The sequence below is a fragment of the Oryctolagus cuniculus genome, chromosome 2 (assembly GCF_051225735.1).
Source record: "Oryctolagus cuniculus isolate XC-2025 breed Fujian yellow rabbit chromosome 2, ASM5122573v1, whole genome shotgun sequence".
Lineage (NCBI taxonomy): Eukaryota > Metazoa > Chordata > Mammalia > Lagomorpha > Leporidae > Oryctolagus > Oryctolagus cuniculus.
In genome coordinates, this window is record NC_142868.1 from 203293887 (window position 1) to 203314363 (window position 20477).

The 20477-nt window shown below is 48.1% G+C and overlaps 1 long non-coding RNA gene across 3 annotated transcripts in view; it reads left to right on the forward strand.

Annotated features, from left to right (window-relative positions):
- LOC127487512 (uncharacterized) overlaps window positions 1-20477 on the forward strand; it is a 223757-nt gene that overhangs the window by 118874 nt on the left and 84406 nt on the right. For all 3 annotated transcript variants that reach the window (XR_016230664.1, XR_016230666.1, XR_016230669.1), the window contains exon 3: window positions 12315-12458. This is a non-coding gene — a long non-coding RNA (uncharacterized LOC127487512). The remainder of the gene's footprint in view (window positions 1-12314; window positions 12459-20477) is intronic.

Sequence of the window (20477 nt, forward strand, 5' to 3'; positions counted from 1 at the left end):
TTAGATCTGGCATCTGCCAGGATCTTTTCACATTTGCTTCCTCTGTCTGTTTGCCTATCTACCTAAATAACTATCTATTATCTATCTATCTGTATGTCATCTTCAAACCATCTATCATCCTTATATCTCAATATATATGTGGACTTCCTGACATCACACCACCTTAGATTGTATTAGATAAGAACAAAACCATTCTTTTACCTAAACCCAATATAATTACAATTTAGTAATGCTGCAATACTTTTGTGTTACATGCAGTCCACATTCGTGGTGTGCAACTGTCTAGGAAGGATGCTCCTTGCACCCTTCCTCCTCCGTCTGATCCAGGATCTCGTGAAGGACTGCCCAGGATGTTGGGTGCCAGGCGGCTGGAGCCCTCGGAGGGACCCGACCACTTGGACCTCCCAGAAGGCAGGGAGCCAAAATCTGCAGCTGAGCCAGGATGCAAATCCAGGTCCTTAGGTAGCCTGTGAGAATCTTCAGTGGCATCTTAACTACTAGGTCAGATGCCTACCGTTCATCCCGCTTTTTAAATTACTAAATTAAAAAAAATCCTAATGGGGTTTGAATTTATCATTTTTTCCTGCATTTGTTAAAGTGATTACATGTTTTTATATTTTAATGTATATTAATGCAGTAAATTGCAACAGCATTTAATCCTAAATCTTATTTGTTATCTTTTAATATACTTCTGCATTTAGCTTGGTAACTTTTATTTAGGATTTTTGCATTCTCACATGAGATTGGTTTATATTTTTCCTTTCTTACATTTCTCTCTCTTTTTCATTATCTGGTTGTCTGAAATCACTTGTATTTCAGTGGCTTATGTATTCTGTCTTGAATGTGTGGAGAAGTATGCTACAGTCACTTGGGTCTGGTGTGTGTGTGTGTGATGGGGTGAGGTTTAAAATGCAGCTTCAGCAGCTCCTGGTCTCCCTGAGGCATCCAAGCCAGGGACTCACGCCCCTTCCTCTCTGAGCCCCAGCCCCCGCCTGGCGTGGGTCACCACGCGCACAGCAGGACCTGCTTCAGGACCAGGATGCCACACATTCAACTCTGAATTCCCAGGATGCTGTCCCAGTACCCAACACGGCGTCTGGCATGAAGAAGAAGGTGCTTGATACTTATGTATTGACACTGGACTGCAGCTGCTTCTGTGTGTGTGTGCATGTGCATTAAAATCAGACTGCAACTACTTCTGTGTGTGTGTGCACGCGCATTAAAACTGGACTGCAGCTGCTTCTGTGTGTGTGTGTATGCATGTGCATTAAAACTAGACTGCAGCTGCTTCTGTGTGTTAAAACCAGACTGCAACTGCTTCTGTGTGTGTGTGTGTGCACGCGCATTAAAACTGGACTGCAGCTGCTTCTCTGTGTGTGTGTGTGCACACGCATTAAAACCGGACTGCAGCTGCTTCTGTGTGTGTGTGTGTGCACGTGCATTAAAACCGGACTGCAGCTGCTTCTCTGTGCATTAAAATGAGACGGCAACCACCTCTGTGTGTGTGTGCTGGGTGAGATTGCTCAGTTTGGGGATAAGCGAGGCTCCATCTTTCCGTGAGAAATCAGTGGTTTCTGCCTTCTGCCCTAGGCTAAAGTAATCCTGCCTCCCTTTCATCGCCTGCCTTAGGTTTCTCACCTTGATCCTGTACCTCCTGCCTCCCCCATCTCCAAGGCGCTGTCAGGGGCTTCTGGGCCTCTCTCGCCGCCTTCAGCTCCGAGCCCAGCATGCAGGATCGTTTGCGTGCCGTGTGCAGGGTGTGCACGCTGCCTTGGAGCTGTGCGCAGACCTGGTGTGGGATGAGTCCCTGCTTTGTCATGCCTGGCACACCTTCCTGGAGCATTCATGGAGGACCCGAGAAGAGATTCCTAAACCCCACCATGCCGCCAATTATCCCAAGGGGTGTTGGAAGTTTTCACAACAAAGTTAATTGCAATTCGTGGTAATCACACACATATTAAATGCTAGACAACACTTGGAGTCTAGGCTGAATGCGAGGAAAATCGAAGTGTCAGAGCTCTTGCAAAATTGGGATGCAGGGTGGTTGATTCATCCTTCCCCGAAAAGAACAAAGGCTCCTGAAATCACACACACACCTGAAAGTCCAACACGCCCAAGGCTGCGGCGTCCGAGCCCCCGGAAGCAGCCTCTGACCTCTGGATCTCCAGAGCCCCGGGGACCGCAGGACCTTCCTGAGCCAGGTCTCTCGACCCGGGCATCTCTGGTTCTGAGTCTCCAGGCCAGCCACTGGCTCGGATTTGTGTATTACGCTCACACTGGACGACACTCAGGCTTATGTGGTGCCATGGTGTGCAGGTTTCTGGAGTTGTCAGTGATATGATGGACGGGACACCCTAACCAGGAGACACTCCCGGGCCTGGCTCCCTTGTGTCTGTGGAGCCACTCCCTTCACCCTCCTGCCCGCCCACCTTACCAGCGGGGCCCGGGGCACCTCCCGGCACACTGCCCCGTTCTCCTCCAGGCACTGGGTTCTCAGCTGGCCCAGACTAACCTGCAGAGCACAGGGCACCGGGACTTCCCTCGGGAGGCCGGGAGGGCACACAGAAGGCTGGAGGCTCCTTCAAGCCCAGCCTCAAGCCGAGACTGCCCTACGCCTCCCGTCGGCTGCTCCACGCGGCTCCTGGTCCTCAGTCCGAGCCAAGCTCCCCGCCTGCCTCTTAGCGGGCGCTGCCTGCTGCCGAAGCCCTCAGTGGCCTCCTTCCTGGCCATCAGCCTTCCTGGCCGGCGGCCTCCTCAGTGTGCCCGCTGCATTCTCGCGCGTGCGTGTGTGTGCGCGCGCGTGTTGGGGTGGGGGAGGGGAGGCTCTTGCTTTGCACCTCTGATGGGATGGTGGTCCTGCCTGCTGCCTCCCCTTCAGGACTGAGAGTTCTGCAAGCCAAGGTGAATCGGACACCGTTGAGGGGCAGCGGCAGCACCGGTAATTAGTCCAGGGCGGCGGTAGGGGCTGGGCCGCCCACAGGCAGGCCGCGCGCGTCACCGCCACACTTCCACACGAGGAGAACGCCGCTGGCGGGTGAGAACGGCCGTGCTGTGGCACCGCGCGCACGCGTTCTTGGTGCTGTCACCGTCACGTCCACTGTCACCCATGGAAGCATCCACAGACGGCCTGGGGACAGCACTGTCCCCACCCAGGGGTCCCGGCCCCACCCCAGATGCAGCAGTCAGGCCGAGCGCAGAGCATGCTGGGGCCCACAGAGCGCCGCTTCGCTGCATCCCGCGGCGGGCTGAGCCCTCCGCCCTGCCGACTCCCGTGTCGGTGCCCTCGCGAACAGAAGCGCCTCGTGGTCCAGCCGAAGGCGTGGGACGGACGCGGCGTCGGCGCCCAGTCCCCGCAGCGCGCTTCCCGCCAGGAAGTCACTAGAGAGACCCGGATGCGGAAGCTCAGCGTGCTTCCCGCCAGGAAGTCACTGGAGAGACCCGGATGCGGAAGCTCTGCGCTCGGCACGCGGAGGGGGCGGGGCGCCACGGGCGACGTGCGTGGGCGGGGCCTTCGAGAGCGGCGGCCACGCCGGCCAGGGCCGGACCCGCGTGGGGCCGGCGGGAGCGGTTCGGAGGGTCTTTGCTGGACGCAGAAAACGCCGCAGGGGCCGCTCCACGGGTCCGCGCGTGGGAAACGCGAGTTTGCCGGCACCAGTGCGGGTGTGTGCGCGGGGCTCTCCCCGGGCCCGCCGCTGCCTCCTGAGGCGAGGGCCAGGAGGACTCAGCCCAGGGTCGGAGCTGGGCCGCGGCGTGGGCAGCCCGGGGCACACGCGCGGGGCACAAAGCCGCAGGAGCTGGTGAGGACCGCGTCCCGGCACCGCAGAGGTCCCCGAGGGGTGAGAACGCCCGGGCGGCCCGCGCGCCCACGCGGTTCCCGAGGGCTGAGGCCGTGAGCGCGCGCACGGTCACCGCGTGTCCTGATCTTAGAGTGCGGGCGGGGGGGGGGGGGTTAGAAACTGCAGCAGTGACCCCGTGGGGTCTGGGCGCGAAGTTTGCAGAGGAAAAGCCGGTCATAGGCTCTTACTTGGAGGTCTGTGCAGAAGTCCATGTGTAGTTACAGATACACGATGTGTGCGAGTTAGGAAAAAGTAAAAGGAGCGTCCAGCGTGCAGAATGCAACAGTCAACAGCTGCTAAGCAAAGAGACGGAAAAAATTAAGGTTTCCAAAGACAGTTTATCTGACGGGAGGTAGAAAAGGAGAAATAAAATTAGGAAATTTTAAATAGTGAATGGGTTATATAGAATAATGTGCTAGAAATAGTTCAATCACAATAACTAGCTAAAATTCACTTATTATAAGACAGAGACTTGATATTGAAAAGATTCTGCTGTATTTATAAAAAATACGTAAAATAATTACATTTAAAGGTTGGAAATAAAGCAAGGTAAAAATTGTGCGAGGAAAATGTTAACAGAAACATAATTAATGTAGCTATTTTTATGTGGGATGTATATATTTTAAAGAAAATACTGTGGATAAAATGGACAAAAGAAATATCTATCAATGACTTAGGGTGGTGACAAACTTGTATGTACCTAACTTTGTGTTCTTGCAAAATATATGAAAAACTTCAACAGAATTATAAGTAGAAATTGAAAAATCAGTAATCATAGTGAAAATTATTACCAAGTCTCTTCCAGAAACTGATAGATGAGTTTGACAAAAAGTTAGGCTATAGATTATTTCAGTAATACAATCAATCTTGCTGTGCACACAGGAAAGCAACAACAGAGACTGCATATGCTCAAGAACAAATAGAAGATTTTAAAAACATGACAGATGTATTGGGCCATAAGGAAATTCTCAGAAACCCAAAGAGTTACGGACTAATGCCACCATGGCTGACAGCAGTACAACAAAATATAGAGAAAAGGTGAAAACTGCTTTTTCACTCTCATTCATTTGGAAAGCAAAGTCACACCTATGAAAAGATATCCTGTGTAGGCATCTGTTCTTAGACGTGTGTGTGTGTGTGTGTACACAAGGACATGTGAAGGCCATACATGAAGGTGGTTGTCAACAAGGGCAAGTGGTCATTTCAGAGCGGTGACATATATGGTCTTATTGCACATTCTTCATTATGCTTTTGGTTAGCCATTTTTTCCCATCAAGCATGGTCTATATGTGTTATGAATATAGGTGTATGTAGTTGTACATATTCACATTTTATTAATTTAGATTTGTACCTATTACATACAAACAATTTTTGTTGTGGGAATAATTCTGTGGCTTAAAGATCCCAGTGGGTGAGAAAGAGATATTCCATACTGAACAGCCATAAGTGCACCACACTGTAGGGTGCCTAAGGGAAGTGCAGAGCTCTAAATACGTAGACTAAAAAAAAAAAATGATTAATTAAATTAATCAGCTATTCAATTAAGGGAAGTAGGAAGTAAATAATTGATTAATTCCTCATAAAGTGTGAGAGGGAACACAGCAAGCTGAAATGAAAAATGGCAAACAGGGTCAGTGGAGATGGCTTCAGAGTTCCTCCTAAAATTAAAATGAAAACATTCATTTAAAAACAGAGAATGCACACGAAGCAATTTTGGAAACACAAACGAGGCTACAACCGCAAAGCCCGTGGAAGATAAAAGCAGGCAGAGAGACAGAGGTGTGCGTGGCCCAGCGTGGCTCCCGCAGGCGCACGAGTTCCAGGTCCCACCGGTGGTTACTCAACATCTGTCCCCCAGGGACAGGGCAGGTGTGGAGCCCCTAGCAGAGTGTGGTGGGCAGAACTTTGCCAGTCTAGGCCAGGGCTGCTGCAGCCCACGGATGGGCTCTCAGTAGCCCTGTCGGAGCTGTGCCATGTGTTGTCTGAGAAGCCGTCTGTCTGCTCACACCCAGGAAACCCAGGGTGGACTCCTAGGCCCGTCTCGTCCTCACTGCCCCAGGACTCCCTGTCTCTGCATTGTCTGCTGAGAGCACGCACAGAGGAAGCAGTGTGGAATGAGAGGAGTCCAGAGCCGCCAGCACCTCCCCTGCACGCTGCCTGGCGGGCGGGCGGGCGAGCTGCTGCTTCCTCGTGGAGGCACGTCCCGGGAGAAGCCAGCACATGAATATTTTAAGGATTTCGGCTACTATTGATTTGCGGCCTGTCAGGATCCAGCCGGTTAATTTAATTTGATGCAGGAACATAAGGAATTGTGAGCAAAGCTGGTGTCTGGGCAGGGGAGCAGGACCGGGTCAGTGTGGAGAGAAGACCTCGCCCTGCTGAGGAGAAACGGGAGGCAGCTGACCCCCCCCACCCCCCCGACAGGTTCCAAGGCCGGGAGGGAGGCTCCGCTTCGCCTCAGACGAGGGAAGGGTGGTTTCTGGGTGGAAAATGCCGAATTAGGAAGAGGCTGACCATACCAACAAGATGCTTCAACAGTCTGTACGCCAGATATAATTCCTGCCAGTCTGCTCTGCAGATATAATTAGCTTTTTCTTGTCTTGAGGGTTTTTCCTCCCTCCTGCTCGTCCTTTCCCAGAGCGTGGGGTTGGAGGAGTGGGGAGGGGTCGTCCGGTCCTCCGGCTCCCCAGCGGAGACGCCAGCAGACACGCGCGCGTTTCCATCGGCAGGTGAGGGCTCGGTGTCCTCGGTTCCCCTCTGATCGACACTTCTCATCCTTCAGTTACTTTATAGGTTATTTCCCAAGTTCACAAAAGTCAGTAGTCAGGAAAGCTCAGTTGGACTGAAAGTCGCACGGCTCCCGAGTTCTGGTTCTTCTTTCCCACCCTGTAGCCAGGTAGCATGTCCCTGAAGGAGGAAGAGCCCTCTCCTGACAGAACGTGCCGCCTCCCAGCCTCCCAGCTAAGGAAGCGGTAATGGGTTTGTGCAGGTGGCTTTCAGGTGCAGAGGCTTTGCTTTCAGACAGAAGCTTGGCGCTCCAAACTCCAGCTAACCGAGAAGTCTTTGTTCTTCTGAGATAGGTGAGAAAAGTGTAGTTCTGGGACAGTAAGTTGCCAACTAGGAAGACATTTCCTGAGCAAAATTTAAAATCCAGCTAGGCGGCTCTCCCCCTTTTAATGTGGCCTTGGCTCTAAGCATGGTGGGGCGCCGCTTCCTGAGTGATGGCCTGTCTGTGACATCAGCGACAGCAGTCACTGTCCTGCGAGTTGATCACAGTCCCTCAGGTGCACAAGGTGGTGAATCAGGACCCAGGACTGTCGCGAGGAGCTGAGAGGAGGCCTCATGCAGCCACCAGGAAGTGAGTTCCTTCGGCACCCAGAGGGATTTGAGGGGAACTTGCCCCAGGCTGTAGGTGTGGTCCCAGCAAGTGGACACCAGGATTTAGCTCTGTGAGCCATGGAGCAGGAGACCAGCTAAGCCAGCAGTTCTGATCCCTGGGGACTAAGAGGAGCCAGTTGTTGGTTTCAGCTGCTAAACGTGTGGTATTTGCAGTTCGGCAACAAAAAAGCCGTGCACTGCCCAGAAGCAGGAAGACATCTTGTGGATTCACTGTTCTGATTTGTCTCTAACAGACCGCATGAGGGTGCTTCAGAAGTTCATAGAAAAGTGCGAAGAAAAAAAGATGTTTATGCAGAAAGTCTGGAAATACGTGCATAGTTTTGTCATAATACACAAAAATTTTCCATGAGGGTTTTGAAGATTGCTCACATATCCAGGCCCTTATTTGATTACTACTCACTATTAAATACTTTGTCAGTATGTGTTCTGCACTCCCTGAGGTCAGCAGGAAGAGCCTCTCCATGCTGACACCAGCCACATAATCCTCCCAGGAGCTCCGAGAGACATCTTTTACCCTGGAGAGAATGGGGCCTGGCTGGGGCTGGGTCTCACCATCTTATCCCCTCCACTTTGGGTGCCTGAGGCTTCAGAGCTCTTGGCCTGCGTGCACCACCTGTAGACCCAGGTGCACCAGCTCCTCCTTATTCAGGGGCCGTATGCTCTCTGCCCTGGCTGGGGGTTCAGAGGCCATGTGTGTCCTGGCGTTTGCTGTTCGATTTTTTCCCACAGCACCAAGGGGCATTTGAGGAAAGATGCTGGCCAAAGCCATCAGGCTGCCTCAATCAGAGGGTCAGTCCCTGGGTCCAGGTTCACCTGTGAGCTGGGCTGCTCTGAGAAGCCTGCTGAGGGCGCTCAGGAGAAGCAGGGAGATGTGAAGAGAGAGGTTTGAGCTGCTGACAAGAGTCCAGGTGTCCAGAGGCGTGATGTTGTGGTTGCCTGCCAAGGGGAGAGCAGCTATCCTTAAAATGTTGTCAGCACAACCCTGTACCTCCCGTGGAGAGAGTAGTGGGCTTAGAGGGGAGATGCGGGGTGGGGGGGCATATGTGCAAAGTTAAGATTCCACTTGGGATGCCCGTGTTCAACACCAGAGTGCCTGGGTTTGAGTCCCTTCCCGTGATTCCAGCTTCCTGCTGATGTACACTCTGTGAGGCAGCAGTGGTGGCCCAAGTCAGTGGATCCCTGCCACCGATGTAGGAGACCTGGGTGGAGTGCTGGGCAGGCGTTGACTTGGCTGTTGCATGCGTCCGGGGGTGAACCAGTGGATGAGAGTGCGCGTGCTCACTTGCTTGCTCCCTCCCTTTCTGCCATATTTATATGGTGTGCTATGGCGTGCATGTGCACCCCCCCCCCACACACACACAGGAGAGCCACCTGAGGAAGGCCACTGTGCTAGGTGACTGTAACCCCACTTCTGCTGTCTACCTGCATGGTAACTCAGGTTCCCTTGTGGTCTCCGGGGAGATACTGTCAGCTCTCTCCCTTCACACCTGTACTAGCTGCTGGGCCTCAGTCCGGGGGCTTCTCCCACCCTGAGCCGGCAGCCACACCTGTGGAACACAGTGCTGGGGAGGTGGTGTGCGTGCTGTCAGAGCTGACGTATGAGCCAGATGGTCCTGCGGGATTAGCCCAGTGCCCTGCTTCTCTACTTCCCTTCACTACACCATGAACTTCCCAGGTGAACTTGAACCCTTGTCTCCCAGCACCTGATGTAAGTCCTAAGAGAAACCTCTTTGATGTCAGCCTTTCTCACCTGGAGTCAGCACAGATGTGAGGTGAGGGCTGTGGGGCCATTGTGTGGGTCAGGGGCAGTGCTTTCTGAGGGTCGGCATGTCCTGGGGTGCTGTAGTGTTAGTCCCTTCTCTTAGAGGATGGGATCTGGTTGCCAGTGGGACCGAGCATGCTCTGTGCTTCCTGGATGTGTCCGAGGGTAGTAGCCACTTTGTTGTCTTCTCTAGTCTCAACGCGGGGACAGAAAACCACTTTCCTCTTTGTGAGTTCCTTCCCCGGGGCCTCTCCACGTGGCGTCTCTGCAACACTGAAGAGCCTTTGCCAGCAGAGCTGAGCTGTGCAGATGGCTTTTACTGCACACGTGGAGGATACGGTCTAACACCATCCCTGCTTTGTATTTATTTAGCAACATCGTGTGCTGCACTGGGAATGTCTATTGCAGACAGACAGCTCTAGGTTCCAGGGAAGGGTGTTGCCAGTGCTGGTGACCCATGATTGGAGGCGAGGGGCTCTGCCCAGCCAGCCCTCCCTGATGCCCTCAGAACACAGGGCTGGGAGGCCCTTCTCGTGGCTTTTCTCTGTGGCTCCCTGTGCCTGACACCAGATCAAGTTAAAGGGGCAGACTGGGAGTCCTGGTTGGTGCCTAAATGCAGTATCATTTCCCTTCTCTTTGGACAGTCCTACACCTCTGATTCCCATGGGACTCGGCTGAAGTACAGTGCAGTGCGTGTCGACACCTGGGGTTCTGAGTACCTGCGGATGCCAGGTGGGATGTAGGCTCGGGACAGCCCGCAGCCACGACTGGAGCATCGGCCCCTTCTGCACCATCACCACTACCACGAACCCTGCAAATGTGACACACTCTTAAGTGAATAGGACATTTCACTCCCACCTACCATCCTAGAGGAGATCGCTGTCTTACCAGTCCTGTGTATGAGGAGAGACATGTGGGTTCTGAGTTTGGGTGTGGAGTCAGCTTGGGAGGCTGCTGGAGGCTGTCCACCAAGTTTCCAGGCTCCCTTTCCACTGCAAGCATTGTGGATGTCTGCCTGCACACAGGCTGCATTCTTGGGCTGATCACTGGTCTCTGATGGTTTTTTTCCTCTTTCCTTTACATTAGGATATGTCAGGTCAATTTGGGAATTTTCTGGAATTTAATGTTTAATTTTGGACATGTTTTAGTAAATGCATGGGAATACACCAAGTGATTCCAGCATTGTGTATTTGCGACTTGTGCCCATTGGCCTCCATTTGGAGAAGTTTGTGCAACATGCAGATAACATGCTGCTTAGTACCCTTGTGGGCCGAGATTCCATCTTTGTTGTTGCTGTGCAGGGCCTGGTACAGCAGGGATTACAACACTGATTGCTAAATAGGTAAGTGTTGGAGTCCCAGCAGGCGGAGTCAGAATTTGAGTTCTAATTTTGGTGTCATCTATTTCTATTGCATGAAGTTTGACAAGTTTTTTTTTAAAGATTTATTTATTTAAGTTAGATGGAGAGAGAGAGGAGAAAAGGCAGAAGTCGGGGTGAGAGAGAGTAGTGAGAGAGAGAGAGACAAAAACGAGAAAAGAGAAAGAGAAAATACCTTCCATCCTCTGGTTCGCTCTCCAGATGGCCCTAACAGCCCTGGGCTGGGCCAGGCTGTAGTCAGGAGCCAGAAGTTTCTTCCAGGTCTCCCACATGGGAGGCAGGAGTCCAGACACTTGGGCTGGCTTCTGCTGCCTTTCTCAGGCCATCAGCTGGGAGCTGGTTTGGAAGTGGAGCAGCCAGGACACAAAATGGTGCCCATCTAGGATGCTGGCATCACAGGCGGCAGCTTTATGCATGATGCCACAGTGCTGCCTGCCATTCGCAAGGCTCTGTTAATTTTCAACAGAATGTTGGGGTATTTATTTATCATTTATGAACTGCTTTTCTTCAAGTACAAATTAAATTAGAAAAAGGAAGGTAAAATTGAGGCAAGCAGCTCAGCTGCAGGAGTGCAGGAGTGGGATGCTGACTGTGGGGTGTCCCCACCAACCCTGAGCTTTTGGCCCAGGAATGTGGAAGGGCGTGTGCTTCCCAGGGCTCCAAGTGGTTCTGAGGTTTCTTGAAGTTGTGTTCATAAAGATGGTGGTGTTTTTGCACGATGCTGGCTTCTCCATTTTTGTCCACGCTTGATATTTCTGCCTTATTTGGACTGTTTTGACCAGCTTGATTAATAAAGTCAGATAAACCAAGAAAAAAGAAACTAACACAAAAAGAAGTCTGAGTGCCTGACTCAGGGACTTTGGTGGTCCATGGCTTCACAGACCGAGTTCCCAGGTGAACACCCAGCTGGGACTCGGGCAGGTGTGCAGGTGGCCTACTGAACGCTGCTAAGCTTTGTTGCCAAAGCTGAGTGAAAGGAGGGTCTTGTGTTCCTGGAAAACTGGTGGTCTCTGAGTGGGTCTCAGGGCTGGATTGATACTCTGTGGAAAGAAGGATGAGAAGGGGGGACTTGGTCTCCAGATGTGAGCAGGGGAAGCATGAGATGGGGACACCTGAGCTCATGGGGTGCTTTGGACCCTGAGGTTCTGCAGAGCAGCTCCTGGGCCGTCCTGTGCCAGCCTGGGGCCTGAGCTGGGAGCTTCAAGGTGATGTCACTGACACACCATCACCATTTGTACTTACCTAGACGTGTCAGAGATGCGCGACCAAAGGCAACCATGACATACTGGGTGCCATAACCTCACCGGGCCGCCATCATATATACAGTCTCTTCAGGAGCAAACTTTATCCTGTGGCACGTGGCTATATGTTTTTTTCTTATAAAATTTGGGTGTTATTAGCACATTGTATGCTAACATTTTCTCTATAATTTGAGGTCATATACATATGAGTAATGGTTTTTTTGGGTCTTAGTTTACTAGACCTGCCCTAAGAGCACCACCAGCCAATGGCTTCAACACTAGCAATTTCTCCTCTTGTGGCCCTGCAGCCCATTGTCTGAGATTTGGCTTGAGCAGAGCCACACTTCCTGCAAGGCTCAGGGAGGTTGTGCCCAGGCTGCTTCTCCAGCTCCTGGCAGTTCTGTGGCCCGTGACATCTGGACTCCAGTGTTCACACGGCATTCCCCATGTGATCGAACTTCCGCTCCATGTAAGGTCAACAGTCACACTGGATTAGGGGCCCTCACTACTCCAGTAGGACCTCATCTTAACTGCAATGACCCTGTTTCCTGATGAAATCACCACTGAGCCAAGGGGTCAGCTCTTCAGCATAACAGTTTGGAGGTTCACAGTTCTGTTCCTAACAGCAAGTGGACATTCCTTCCTGGTGACCCTGAACTCTCTCTGCTGTCTGACCTTCTCTCATATTCATCCCACAGCCACATCCTTCCTGGGATATGGGCCGTCCTCTGCCTGGGGGTGAAGTTCTTGTTGCTGCCTGCTGCTGCCTGGTTCAGGTTTGGTTCTCTCCATTCATGTTGGAGATCACTGCCAAACATTTGTGGAAAATGGAATGGAAAAAGGTACATTTATTTTGGTACAAAAAGCTTAGAAATATGTACTTTTTAAAAAAAATAATATTTTCCATGAACTTTTTTAAGTTGATGGGTCCTCTTCCTGGGGCTTTCTTTGAAGCTTACATCTCCCCAGGCCAATGGCCAGAGCAAAGGTATGCACAGTTTTCCTGAGTGTTGCCACACAGATTTCCAACGTCATCCTCTGGTCAGAAAATCTGATTTTGTTCATTTGCTTGCATCCTCGCCAGCACTGGAATTGCTCAGGTTTTTGAAAGTTTGGTTTTGCCTGAAGGCAAACATACCTATCTCTTCTTTCTGGACTCTGGGGAAGTCCTGTGTCATTTCCTTTGATCCTATCGATCCTTTGCATTTTGTCTTTCCCGAGCTGCCTGTTCATGCATCTTGCCCATTTTTTACAGGTTGGTTTCCATGCTTAATAATGCCTTTTCTATTTTATATGAATGTCTTGGGAAAATTTTTGGATAAAAAATTTACTGTGCTGGCAGAAAATGATTTCTTAGTAAAATATTTTGAATTTTCTTGTATTGAGCAGTAATGTCGTATGCATAGCCTGTTTGATATTTGGGCTTAATAAAAGTAAAATTTTGGCTTATTGGAATTTTATTTCTTTGATAAATATGTTAGAGTTGGGAAGAGTGGGAAATGTTTATAGGTGATCATTTTAGAGAACTGTATTTTAATTCTAAGTGCAGTCAGTGACTTCCCTGCCGTGGAGAGTTTTGCACTGTGAAGACTTCATGTAGATGTGTGGTGGGACTTGTAGCTCATACCCATATCTAGCATCCTCAAAGTGGATGCTCCCTCCTGGGTCTTTGTGTTTCTGAAAGGGCAGACCTGCTCAGAGCGCCCTGACAGTGCAGCCACTCCCATTCTTCAGCTGTGACTGATACAAGTGAAGCGAATTGCCTTATTGCTCCAGCTTATTTGCTGGGCAGCCTGACCATGGCGGATGGCCCACATTCCCTGCCACGCCATTCTCCCTGAGCTGTGTGGCCTGCTATGTGGCTGATGCCTGGGTAGCCAGTTTGTGAGAGTGGGTCCTTGGCAGATTTTTCATGTTTTGGGAGGAGATGACTGAGGGTGGTGGTTCTGGCCCACCCTGATTGTCTGCATGCTGTTCTGGGTGTGCAGAATGAGATACATGGTTCCATGGAACTGCTGGGACTCGAGTCCCTTCCCAAGGCATGCACTCAAGTGTACCAGAGCCTTGAAAATGGTTAAAGACCCTGGCTGCCACTAACTGGTTGCTGTGGCTTTTATGAGACCGTGTGCCCAGCCAAAGACCCCAATCCCTGCTGGTCACTAGCTTCTGTCATTTCCTGTATTAAACAAATCATGAATAATACTTTCTAGGAGACTGAGAAATTCTAGGGTATAGCATCCCCGTGGCGGGTGTGGGTTTATTGCCACTTGGCATTGGAAGGAAGGCATTGGTTTGGCAGTGTGGGAGAGGAAACAGACATGGATCAGGATGTGCACTCACCAGTGTTAAGTAATGTGCACGTTGGAGATGCAGATGCAGCCTGAATGAGGGAAACAGGGTGGGGTGCTATGGCAGGAGGTGGCGATCACAGTAGGAGCTCACACACAAGTAAGTGGGCAGTGGAGAAACATCTATCTTCCCATTTGCTGGGACTTGAGACGAAAGTTTCAGAGAACAGATTCTGAAGAATCTGACTTCTGGGGAATAGATTAGGGTCTGGTGACATGAAATACGATGGGTCTGGACCATTAAACTTTGAGAAATATTCTTAGCACCTGTTTCTTGGCATTGCAAAATGTTTGTAGCCCAATACTTTTGGCTCTGATGGAATGGACTGCGATGTTTCAATCTCAGGAGAGCAGATTAAAGTGGAGGCACAGATGAAACTCCAGGTCTGCTGTATGACTCTGGACAAGTTATCCATGCATCTTCAAATTGCTTGCCTTGTCTGTAACTAAGAAAATAGTACCTTCCTCCCCGTACTGTGAAAACTAAACAGCATAAATAGACAGGTGAGCGTTTCGTCCACTGGAAAGGAGTAAACACTAGCAAGGTAGCCACATGTCTGGATCCGACTGGTTCTTTCACAAATGGTAGAGTTAGGAAAGGCATCCCCAGACTCTCCAGCATCTCTCTTTTTAAGTTTCATGTTTAGCAAAAATAATGCATGCACACAGCTTGAGAAATAAGACACAGATTGAGGACTCCTTATCAAGATGCTTGGGACCAGAAATATTTCAGATTTCAGATTTCTAAAAAGTGAAATTAAAAGATAAGTTTATTTTGGTACAAAAGCTTTTGAAATGCATGTATAGTTATTTCATAATGTGCATTTTTATGAACTTTTTGAAGACTCCTTATATGTGTAGATTTCAAGTTTCTTTTTTGACACAAAAATCATTCTCTGGATACTTGTGGAAGTCCCAGCATATCTGCATATGCACCACGAGCTACCTTGGGGAGGGGGCTGAATGTGCAATTCACTTGTGTTTCATGTGTACCTTACATACATAACCCAAAGGTGATTTTACTGCGCTTTAAAAATATTGCGCATTAGACAAAGTTTCATGATGTAGACTTTTCAGTTTTGGATCTTGGAGCAGTTTGGATTTTAGATTTGTGATGCTCAGTCTGAGACATACTTGGACATCACATACCCAGACGAGACCTTACTGGTGTGATCGCACCTCCCTTTCACCCAGATCTGCTCCTGGGAAGAGACAGTGTGCAGCCCTTCAGGGAGTTTTCCTGTGTTACTGGGTGGAATGCAGTGTTGCTGTGAATAGCTCACTGACTTTGCACATTGGTTTTTTACTTTTCTCTCATGTGTGAGGATTCAACTCTCCTTTTCTACCTCTTCCTAGCTCTCTTTCTTCCAGGATTACTGTCACATTATTTCAGTTAAGCTAGTGATCAGTGTGTATTGCTAACTGTGTGAATTCTTCCTTGCAGATTCACGAAGTGTATTGTAGGTATACCCTGCTTTCATCTTGTCTTGGATTAATGCGGTCATTGTTCCTCCTTGTGTTATCATCCTATTTAATGCGTTTTCTAACTGTGTGCACATTGATTTTGGTAGAACCAAGTAGTAGACCAGGCTTATGTTGTTCCTGTTATAGGTTTCCATATTTCCTTATTGGCTGCATCACCTCCTCCTGCTTTTCATTTTCTCAACAAGTATCCTCGCGTCTGGATGAGCCATGACGAGCTCTAGGCATCTGGAGCCCTCTGTCCTCGGCACCATCTGTTGGGAATACAAGACTTCCTCTGCTCTTCTGGGTTGAATCTATTTCCTGCAGCTCTTTCTCCATTTATTTTTTTATTTTGCTGGATCACACCCTCCAATGACTTCCAAAGAGAAGGAAATGGAAGGTAATGCTTTTGCATTGTCCTACATCTCAAAATATCTTTGATCAGTCGCACACTAGGTTGGGAGCTTGGCTGGACAGAGAGCTCCTTTAGGACTTTTAGTTCAGCATTGGCTGTCAGGGAGTGTGATCAGTCTGGATTTGTAACTCAGAGTCATTGAGAAATCCCAGCTCATTCTGATTCTCCTGCTTTGGATATGATAGGGATGCTGCTTTCGCTCCCGCACATTCTCTGAAATTCTTTCAACATCATTTCCTTTACCTTGAATCCTCTGCGGTATCATTAAGATGTCCAGTCTTGTATGCTTTTCCAGCCCTGTGCTGGGCACTGCAGTAGCCATTCTACCTCATGCTTCATATTTTAAATATGAGAAATTTTCTTGAATTGATGTTTCCCTAATAACTTTCACTTGTGTTCTTGGTCTCATTTTTGGAAACCTTCCTTTTTATGCTTTTCAGAGGCTGGACCTCTTGGATTAGTCGGTTTCATCCCTAATATTCTCATATAATTCCATCCTTTTTTATTATTTTTTGAGTGATTTCTTTAAATTTATCTTCCAACTATTTATTAAAGTTGTATATTGATGTTAATTATATTTTTAATTGTGATATTTTCCCCTATTCTCCAGTGTTCCTGACTTACATACAATATAGATGGAGTATTTGACCCTAACGCTGAAGACATTAACACACATCTGAAATTTCCTTCTGTTCTCTACACTGTCACCTTCCCATGCTTTGGATTTTTCTCTCCTGTCAGAGTCTTTTCTTACGTTTCTGTGCTGTACCTCTGCATCTCTTTTCTGATTCCTGTCTGTGTGTCCATCCATATTTATCTATGTATCACTGTGACTGGGTCAGAGGATGCTTATTCCGGTCAGATATGACTTCTGGGTGTGTCTGTGGGGACATTAGCCTTAGGGTGGATAGATGAGTATGGCAGAAGACCCTCCCTTGTGTGGGTGGGCATCACCCCAATCTCTAGGGACCAATACAGGAAACAGTGCAGGAATGTATATCTCCCTGGCTCCTTGCCTGACTGCTTGAGTTGGGACATCAGCCTGCTCCTGCCCTTGGTCCTCCTGGTCCTCACCTTCAGACTTGGCCAACATGTGCACCATTGTCACCTTAGTCCTCACCTTTGGACTTGGTCAACATCTGCACCATTGGTCATCACTTTCAGACCTGGTTGGAATCCACTGTTGGTCCCTAGGTCCCCAGCCCTGGACCGCAGCACTGCCCTTCCTGGTTCCCCTGCTTGTCCCTGGCAGATCACGGGACTTCCCAGCCTGTACCATCACATGTGCCTGTTTCTTATGATCAGTCTCATGTTATGTGCGTATGCACTTCACAGAGTTTGAGGCTGGGTGTTGTGGCACAGCAGGTTAAGCTGCTGCTTGGAATGCCTTTATTCCATATTGGAGTGCCTGGAATTGAGCCCTACTTGTGATCCAGCTCCCTACTAATGTGCTTGGGAGTCAGCAGATGGTGAACCAAGTACTTGGACCCTTGACACCCATGTGAGAGGCCTGGATGGAGTTCCTGGCACCTGGCTTCATTCTGGCCCAGCCCTGGCTGTTGTGGAAATTTGGGGTGTGAACCAGCAGATGGAAGACTCCTCTCTCTGTCTCTCTGCCTTTCCTTTTTTTTAATTTAGTAAATATAAATTTCCAAGGTACAGTTTATGGTTTACATTGGCTCCCCCCCCCCATAATTTCCCTCCCACTCCCATTCCATTCACATCAAGATTCATTTTCTTTTCTTTTTTTTTTAATTCATAGGCTTTTATTGGGGTTCCGCTCCCGGGTGAGGTTCCCCGGTCCCAACAGAGCAACAGAGCGGGGCCAGGGAAGTCATTGATTTTCAATTATCTTTATATACAGAAGATCGATTCAGTATATATTAAGTAAAGATTTCATCAGTTTGCACCCACACAGAAACACAAAGTGTAAAAATACTGTTTGAGTACTAGTTATAGCATTACTTCACATTGGACAACACATTAAGGACAGATCCCACATGAGAAGTAAGTACACAGTGACTCCTGTTGTTGACTTAACAATTTGACACTCTTGTTTATGGCATCAGTAATCTCCCTAGGCTCTAGTCATGAGTTGCCAAGGCTATGGAAGCCTTTTGAGTTTGCCGACTTTGATCTTATTCCAACAGGATCATAGTCAAAGTGGAAGTTCTCTCCTCCCTTCAGAGAAAGGTACCTCCTTCTTTGATGGCCCCGTTCTTTCCACTGGGATCTCACTAGCAGAGATCTTTCATTTAGGTCTTCTTTTTTTTTTTTTCCAGAGTGTCTTGGCTTTCCATTGCCTAAAATACTCTCATGGGCTCTTCAGCCAGATCCGAATGCCTTAAGGGCTGATTCTGAGGCCAGAGTGCTAGTTAGGACATCTGCCATTCTATGAGTCTGCTGTGTATCCCGCTTCCCACGTTGGATCGTTCTCTCCCTTTTTGATTCTATCAGTTAGTACTAGCAGACACTAGTCTTGTTTGTGTGATCCCTTTGACTCTTAGACCTATCAATGTGATCAATTGTGAACTGAAGTTGATCACTTGGAATAGTGAGATGGCATTGGTACATGCCACCTTGATGGGATTGTATTGGAATCCCCTGGCACATTTCTAACTCCACCATTTGGGGCAAGTCCGATTGAGCATGTCCTAAATTGTACATCTCCTCCCTCTCTTATTCCCACTCTTATATTTAACAGGGATCACTTTTCAGTTAAAATTTCAACACCTAAGAATAATTGTGTGTTAATTACAGAGTTCAACCAATAGTACTAGAACAAAAAAATACTAAAATGGATAAAGTATTACATTGTACTTCAACAGTCAGGACAAGAGCTGATCAAGTCACTGTTTCTCATAGTGTTCATTTCACTTCAACAGGGTTCCCTTTTGGTGCTCAGTTAGTTGTTGCCAATCAGGGAGAACATATGATATTTGTCCCTTTGGGACTGGCTTAATTCACTCAGCATAATGTTTTCCAGATTCCTCCATCTTGTTGCAAATGACTGGGTTTCATTGTTTTTGACTGATGTATAGTATTCTATAGAATACATGTCCCATAATTTCTTTATCCAGTCCACTATTGATGGGCATTTGGGTTGGTTCCAGGTCTTAGCTATTGTGAATTGAGCTGCAATAAACATTAAGGTGCAGGCAGCTTTTTTGTTTGCCATTTTAATTTCCTTTGGGTAAATTCCAAGGAGTGGGATGGCTGGGTTGAATGGTAAGATTATATTCAGGTTTCTGAGGAATCTCCAGACTGACTTCCATAGTGGCTTGACCAGTTTGCATTCCCACCAACAGTGGGTTAGTGTCCCTTTTTCCCCACATCCTTGCCAGCATCTATTGTTGGTAGATTTCTGAATGTGAGCCATTCTAACCGGGGTGAGGTGAAACCTCATTGTGGTTTTGATTTGCATTTCCCTGATTGCTAGTGATCTTGAACATTTTTTCATGTGTCTGTTGGCCCTTTGTATTTCCTCTTTTGAAAAATGTCTATTGAGGTCCTTGGCCCATCTCTTAAGTGGGTTGTTTGTTTTGATGTTGTGGAGTTTTTTGATTTCCTTGTAGATTCTGGTTATCAACACTTTATCTGTTTCATAGTTTGCAGATATTTTTTCCCATTCTGTAGGTTGCCTCTTCACTTTGCTGACTGTTTCTTTTGAAGTACAGAAACTTCTCAATTTGATGCAATCCCAAATGTTAATTTTGGCTTTGACTGCCTGTGCTTCTGGGGTCTTTTCTAGGAAGTCTTTGCCATTACCTATATCTTGCAGGGTTTCTCCAATGCTCTGTAATAATTTTATGGTGTCCGGTCATAGATTTAAGTCTTTAAACCATGTTGAGTGAATTTTTGTGTAAGGTGTAAGGTAGGGGTCTTGCTTCATGATTCTGCACGTGGAAAACCAGTTTTCCCAGCACCATTTATTGAATAGACTGTCCTTACTCCAGGGATTGGTTTTAGATCCTTGATCAAATATAAGTTGGCTGTAGATGTTTGGATTGATTTCTGGTGTTTCTATTCTGTTCCATTGGTCTATCCATCTGTTTCTGTTCCATTACCATGCTGTTTTGATTACAACTGCCCTGTGGTATGGCCTGAAATCTGGATTGTGATGCCTCCGGCTTTGTTTTTGTTGTACAAGATTGCTTTAGCTGTTCAAGGTCTCCTGTGCCTCCATATGAATCTCAGAATCATTTTTTCTAGATCTGAGAAGAAGGTCTTTGGTAGTTTGATTGGTATTGCATTGAATGCATAAATTGCTTTTGGGAGAATGGACATTTTGATGATATTGATTCTTCCAATCCGTGAGCATGGAAGATTTTTCCATTTTTTGGTATCCTCTTCTATTTCTTTCTTTAAGGTTTTGTAATTTTCATCATAGAAATCTTTAATCCTTGGTTAAGTTTATTCCAAGGTATTTGATTGTTTTTGTAGCTATTGTGAATGGGATTGATCTTAGAAGTTCTTTCTCAGCCATGGCATTGCCTGTGTATACAAAGGCTGTTGATTTTTGTGCATTGATTTTATATCCTGCTACTTTGCCAAACTCTTCTAAGAGTTCCAATAGTCTCCTAGTAGAGTTCTTTGGATCCCCTAAATAAAGAATCATATCATCTGCAAAGAGG